The following is a 7,418-nucleotide window of genomic DNA, read 5'->3' on the forward strand; positions in this document are numbered from 1 at the left end:
CATATCCTTAGGGGTATTTGGGACTTTTTCTCACCCTTATTCTGCCCTAAAACATGAGATTTGACCCTCATTAAGCAAAATACACTCACTTTCTCTCAAATTGCTCAAGAAAAAGAACCCTAGGTGATTTAATTTCAAAGCCAAGGCTCAAGATTTCACTATTGTTCTTCAAGAATTTAGCAACCAAGGTATGTGAAGTGTTCATCCAGGGGTTCCTTCCACCCTTGGAGTCAAAGAAACTCTTTTAAACTTCAAGTATATTGATTTCATAATTTCCATGATTTAGAATTAAAGTGTATTCATGAGTACTATTTAATTGGATTTTCTATTTCATGATTTATTATAAAATTAATGTAGAATTATTTGATATTTGTGATTTATCATGTGAATTCATGTTAAAACCCATGGAATTGTGAATTTGGAATTGAATCATGATGCTCACATGTTGTTTAGTGCTATGTGCATATACTATGCTATCCAAGTGTTTGGTGAACTGCTCGTGTGAATGTAATAATAAGATTATATCATGCTAGTATGTAGACTAGTTCATGCCATGCAAGTGCTTGATAAATACCTCTATAGATGATTATGAGCAAGTGTCCATTTGTATGTTATGCAAGGTCATGTGATGCTTTACTTTTCATGTTATCAAGTTCTGGGGCTATTTAATACCCAATAATTTAGTTGTTTACCTATAGCCATTGTTAGTTACAGAATAATCTCATTCATATAATGATCATTAGTACTCTCAGTCAGTTACAGGACTCATGAAATAACTCAGTAGACTCAATATTAGTCCCGTCTAGTTCAGTATTTAGTTTGGACCTCAGTAAGCTCAGTTAACTAACAAAATTTAGTAGTATTCCATCAGTCAATGAAACTCAGTAAGCTTAATAATAGTTTAGTCAAGCCTAATATGAACTAGGAAATCAGTTCAGTGTCTATTTGGTTGGGAGTAGGATTTAGCACTAAGTTAACCCAGGGATGGGGGCATTTCTGCCAGTAGAGGGTTTTACCCTTAGTAGCAATCCCTACATTATAGAACTACATAGCTAGCATAGGTTGAGATATCTTTCTGCCAGATTAGGAATGATACATCTTACATGAGTTTTCTTGCCAGTGACGGTTGATGAAAGAGCATCTTGTTAGAAAGGATTAACTCACAGCTTGTCTCTACCCGTAGTACAGTATTGACACCCTTCCCATGGGGGTTATAGGTTTGACCCCAATCTATTTATAAAGGGGCATATCGGTTATATGATTACCTCCCACAGTCTCAGCTTCAAATTTAGCCTTAATATAGAACTCAGTTTAGTTCTACAAATTTAGGACTGTAAGACACAGTCACTCAGTTCAGTACAAAACTCAGCACAGTTCAATAGAATCAGGACTACCAGATACATTCATTGAGTTATTGGTTATATAGTATCAGTAACCTCAGATATCAGTAAATCAGTAATTCAGAACTCAGTATTCAGTGTTATCACAATCTCAATTACAGTATATGTATTCATATATGTACTCTTATTCAGTTGTATCCATGTTATTCAATCAGTATTATTCATGCATATGAACCCATGCACTTCATCCTACCTCACTTTGCATACCAATACATTCAAAGTACTGACATATACTTTTCTCTTGCACTATGATGTCTTATATCGTAGGTTCAGACAGAGCACCCTTAGCCGTTCAGATCTTCAGCAATCATAGTTAGTGTTGAGCCCTTATAGTTCATGGACATGATTATTTTCTTTAGTATTTCTTTTTATCAGTACAGTTTTTAGTAGTTAGAGTTAGTTGGGGGCTTATCTTATCAACTACATGATTCAGACAATAGAGACTTTTCAAACTAGTGTATTTTCAGACAGATGTTTCAGTTTTGGTATTGTTATATTGAATTTATTTTTATTTTAGTATTGAACTTTATGGAAAGTTTTTGCCTAATTTTTGCATATTTATAATATTACTATTTAGTTATTGCAGCAGGTACCAGTCACGGGTTAGCTTGTGGTCCTTCAGGATTATGAGCACTGTGTAGCGTTCGGGGTATAGACTTGGGTCATTACACCTTAACTCCTTATTTGTATATATACCTGGTATATATGGTATAGCATTGACATATATTGAATGTAGTTGGAATAAGATAGTTCGCCCTGATACTTCCTTAGTTTTATTATGTTAGCCTCTTAAACATAATTATGATAGTTTTTCCTTATTATTCTCATTGACTTATTATATGATTTATGGACTCTTGGGTGTATTTTTCATTATGTTTATATGTTGTGTATATCTGCTTTTGCCCTTTTGATATTTTCTATTTAGTTGGTGAGATGGCCTATGAGTTAGCTTTACCTCCATACTTTGCCGTTGTTCATCTAGTTTTTCATGTATCCATGCTGCAGAAGTATATTCCTAACTTATACCATGTGCTAACATGGGACTCAGTCCAGTTAGATGAGCAATTAGGTTTTGTAGAGGAGCCCATGCTTATTTTGGCTAGTGATGTGAGGCCGCTGTGTTCTAGAGAGATATTTGTAGCTAAGGTTCAATGGAGGTACTGCGCATTAGAGGAGGACACTTAGGAGTCAGAGGGAAAGATACGAGCCCAATATCCTCACCTATTGGAGACTTTAGGTATTTCCTTATCTTTAACTTTCAGGGATGAAAGTTTCTTAGTAGTGGATGACGTAATGACCCTTCAGGACATTAGCCGTATTCTTGCTTATCTTCACCGATAGAACTTCTCCATAGCCATCCCAAGTCATTAGTGACTTACTGGAATTGATAGTTTGGTTACCTAATGGGTCATTTGGTTTTTAGAACCACTTTTCCAATTTGAAGTCTTCATTGATTCAAAATGGCTGCCAAGCAAAAACTTTATTAAAATAATTTTTGATTCAAATTTTGACAACACCAGCAGCTATGTAATATCAATTTTAGGGTAGGTAGACCCTTGGTTCGGATCCCATAGTACCCGAGCTAATTTCGACCTATTAGTCAAAAAGATAAAAATTAAAATATATGAGTGTGGGACCCAAAAGTGGCCTAACTGACCTCAAATGGAAAATCCAACTTCACCAATGCATCCGAAATATTTAATTTAGTGGGTTTACATAGTTCATTTGCAAAAAACAAAGTCCGAATGAGTTTGGTAGGTCAAAAACAAGTTTTGACCCTGCGGGCTAATTTAAACTCGTATAAAAAGGCCCTTTGGCTGATTTTTGCGACATTTTCAGCATTTTGAAAACCCTAGCAGCCATACATGCTTTTTTACAAAAAAATATGAGTCTTGTGGGTTGATTAGAAGCTTAGCAAATTGTGTAATCCAATTTTTTTCTACAAATCTAAGGTAAGATTCTTTCAAATTTGATATTAATTTCTTGATTACTAGACGAAAAAACCCTAAGTCTTTGAGGCTAAATTGTATCCACAAATGTGATTGCTTTACTCAAATTTCTTGAGGGTTTTAGCTCCCTAATGATATTTAGACTATGTGTTGGTCTCGGAAACTCATTTTCCAAAGGTGGACCCACTTGGGGTTTGATGTCATTTTGAAACCCATGGCACCATGGTGCTATAATGGGCATTGTCATTCTTGTTGTAATGATTAGATTTTATTGTTAATATCATTGCTTGTGGAAGAAAAAGCTTCTCGAAAAGGAAAGGAAAAGCTCGTTGGCTCCTGAGTTGCTTAGATTCAAGGTAGGTTAGGCTTACCTATAGTCTAGAGTAAGCTTGTTTGTAATATAATCATTGATACCTTGAGAGATCAGGTGGAGAATTTAGATGATAGTTGATTAAATGGTCAACTTGGGATTTATTAATTGCTATAGGCCATGGATTTATAAGGTATGATATTTGACCCTTAGTCTAGGACCTTGGTTAGTTTAATTGTGGTCTCATGACTAGGGTGAGAATACTATAGTTGATCCAAGTAGACATGAATGTTATACTTCTCTATCCTTAGGTGTGTATTAACCTATATAATGCCTAGACAGGAGATGACCTTGGTGTTGGGTTAACTTAGAAAGGATTCTTGAAGAGACTTTCCCTATAGACCTATAAAGGATTAGTAATCCTTTATGGTGAGGTATGGATGACTTAGCCTAATTCCATGTAGAAGCTATACATGTGTTACTAAGCTTGGTATTCTCGGGATTTAAAAGTGGGACTTGACCCACCTTAAGCTTGAACTAAGTAAATGCTTAGAAACCTAGATACATGGTGATTGTCCAAGCTATATATGTGTGTGTGTGTGTGTGTAGAAGTTGTGATGGCTGCACTCGATCATTGGATTTTTTTGTGATCATGACTTGAATACCCTTGTTAAGTGATTATTGTGCATGTTTGGTAAATACTCATGCTCTTGTTGATGCTCACATTACATGTGAAGCTTATTAGTAAGGTAAAATGGCAAGTGTTTCCCACATCCCTACTTATTTATATATTGTGAGCTTTTTTGTATGCTTATTAGTTTGGCTATTGATGTGGATGTATGTTGGTGTATTTGGAGAAATATGTGATATTATGATGATGCCCGGTGAATCTAGAGGAATATGTGATAGTATGATGATGCTCGCTTCGAGTTCGGAGGAATATGTGATATTATAATGATGCCCAGTTTGAGTCCAGAGGAATAAGTAATATTATGATGATGCATGGTCAATCCGGAGGAATATGCAATATTATTATGATGCCCGATTCGAATCTAGAGGAATGTGTGATATTATGATGATGCACAATGAATTCGGAGGAATATATTGATATTGTGATGATGCCCGGTGAATCCGTAAGAGGTAAGAACATTATGATGCCGTGTGGGGAAAATTTACTTATATGCATTGATATTTGTAAGGTTAGGCCATGTGGGGCCAACCGCCTATATTCTTGAATTATGAGGTCTCTCTTGGTAAATTGTTATTCGTTTCTTGTTCCAAATCACTATATATAAGGTGTGACCCTTGTTGATGCTAAATTAGCTACTAGAGGAAATTTATGCCTAATATTAAGTTAAGGCTTAGCGTTATGTGTAAGCTTTCATAAAAAATTCAAGGGCTAACCTATATATATACTCGACTTGAATAAGAGATTATATTATGAAATCTTGCCTAGTAAGGTGGCTTTTGTGATAACTATCTGCTTCTAAAATATATGATTATTATTTGAAACCAAGTAAACTAGTTGGTGGACTTTACTTGATTAAAATATGGAAACTAGTCCTTAAGGTTGTAACATGCTTAGTGATGATGGATCTAGTATTGCGTGATGGTTAGTAAAATTATATCCTAACATGTGAAGTTGAGATGGCTTAGTTGATAACTCATGTCATGATGATGCTAGTTAAAGAATGGCCTTATGATAGTTGAATAACCTATATAATGGGTGACTTGTAGTTTTTCCCAAATTTGATGACTAGTTATTTTAAGACTTGTAATATTTTGAATTTTGGAAAAATAAGGTTAATTAGTATGTACTTTGTGGTCTTTATCAATGAATTATAGAATTACATATTACATGTGTATGCTATGACAAAGTTGCCTTCTCTATGTTGAATTATGATATGGGTATTTAGAGGTGGATTTCGATAATGAGCCATGGCGGGGTTGTGCTACCCGCGGTTTTCATTAAATTGCTGGAGTAGTTGTGCTTTATTGTATTATTGATTGTATTCTTTAGTGTACTCTTTGGTGGTATAGGACGCTATGATGAGTTCTTGCTTGATGCTCTTTTGTGTGCTCTCCAGTGGTATGGGACGCTGTGATGAGTTCTTTGTTGTGCTCTCTTTCGTGTACTTCTCAGCGGTATGGGAGGTCGTGGTAAGTTCTTGTGTTTATGTTCTAAATATGGTTGATGATGATTATAGCAAGTAGATGTTTCGTTATTGTGTATATGACTGTATGTTTTCAAAATGATACTCAGTTGTTATAGTGATTATGGAGTATTTTTAAATAGTATGTCATATTATTGTTTTAGTAGTATAGATGTTGTTACAGTGGTATCAAAGTAGATTTAAATTCGATCCTACCTCTTGACTTTAAGATCATTATCTTACTTTATATCATCTTTACATTATATTTGAGCTCAGTCGGCTGATGATGCCTACTGAGTACCCATGTTTTGATACTCATACTACACTTTTGTACCTTTTTTGGTGCAGACCCGAGTTTTAGCTGCCGTCATTGAGTTGAGATTATGCCGTGTTGATCATCAAGATATAGGGAAAGCTCTTGGAGTTCAAGTTACCCTCTTTTCCTTCTATCTTTACTTGTCTTTTGTATTCGAGACAATTGTATAAGACTATTTAAGTTGCCAGACTTTGAATTGTAATTTCTGTTGTCAGATTTAGAGTTGCTCTTCTACTTATACTATCAGGTCATGGAATTGGCATTTGAATATTAGTTGTTTTATTTGTGGAATGTTGTTGTTATATTGTGTTGCTACATAGGGTCCATGTTGGACATTTCTACCAAGGCAAACCATTGCATTAGCTCCGGGTTATGGTGTTGGCTTACCTACTGGTGGGTTATGTTAGGTGTCATCATGACTCAGAATTCGAATCATGACAGTATTGTTTCTTATAAGGTTATAATTAGCAAACCATAAGTGTATGTAGGAAAAGGTTACCTCACCGAGGGCTTTTTTAAGATCAATGTAATGGCTATTGAGATTAATAAAATTTTTATTTCTGTTTACATACTTGAGTCAAATGAATTGTGGCATGAATGTTTAGGACATGTCAATTATAAAACCTTGCGAAAACTGATTAACTTAAAATTTTTGCTTAATTTTGAGTGTAATAAGTTAAAGTGTCAAACATGTGTGAATCAAAGTATGTTATGCATCCGTATAAGTCTATTGAAAAGAATTCCAATCCCTTAGACTTAATCCATACAGACATTTTTCATAGGAAGTCAACACCATCTCGTGGTAGCAAAAAAGTATTTTATAACTTTTATTGATTATTGCACTAGATATTGTGATGTTTATTTTCTTTATTGTAATAATGAAGCAATAGATGTGTTTAGGCAATCTAAAATACAGATTGAAAATTAGTTGAATAAAAATATCAAAACGATAAGAAGGGATAGAGGTGGAGAATATGAATCTCCTTTTATAGAGATAAGTGTAGAAAATGGAATTACCCATCAATCTACTGCCCTGTATTCACCTAAATCAAATAGAATTGTAGAAATAAAAAATCAAATATTAAAGAAAATAATGAATGCCTTACTCATAAGTTCGGATTCATCCCAAAACTTATGGGGGAAGCTATCCTTACAACTAGCTGAATACACAATAGAGTGTCTCATAGTAAGGCACATTCAACTCCATATGGAAAATGGAATGGAAGTAAACTCAACTTGAAATATTTCAAAGTGTAGGGGTGTCTAGTGAAATTCCAAGTTTTTATTCCT

At 34.6% G+C, this 7,418-nt stretch overlaps 1 long non-coding RNA gene across 1 annotated transcript; it reads left to right on the forward strand.

The window, feature by feature from the left end:
• The first annotated feature begins 2,339 nt into the window (after window positions 1-2,339).
• LOC107843520 lies at window positions 2,340-6,392 on the forward strand. Its single transcript, XR_001666419.2, has 3 exons — window positions 2,340-4,799; window positions 5,747-5,819; window positions 6,161-6,392. It is a non-coding gene; the product is annotated as an uncharacterized LOC107843520 (long non-coding RNA).
• The last annotated feature ends 1,026 nt before the right edge of the window (window positions 6,393-7,418 follow it).

Source organism: Capsicum annuum, chromosome 10, assembly GCF_002878395.1.
Source record: "Capsicum annuum cultivar UCD-10X-F1 chromosome 10, UCD10Xv1.1, whole genome shotgun sequence".
Classification (NCBI taxonomy): domain Eukaryota; kingdom Viridiplantae; phylum Streptophyta; class Magnoliopsida; order Solanales; family Solanaceae; genus Capsicum; species Capsicum annuum.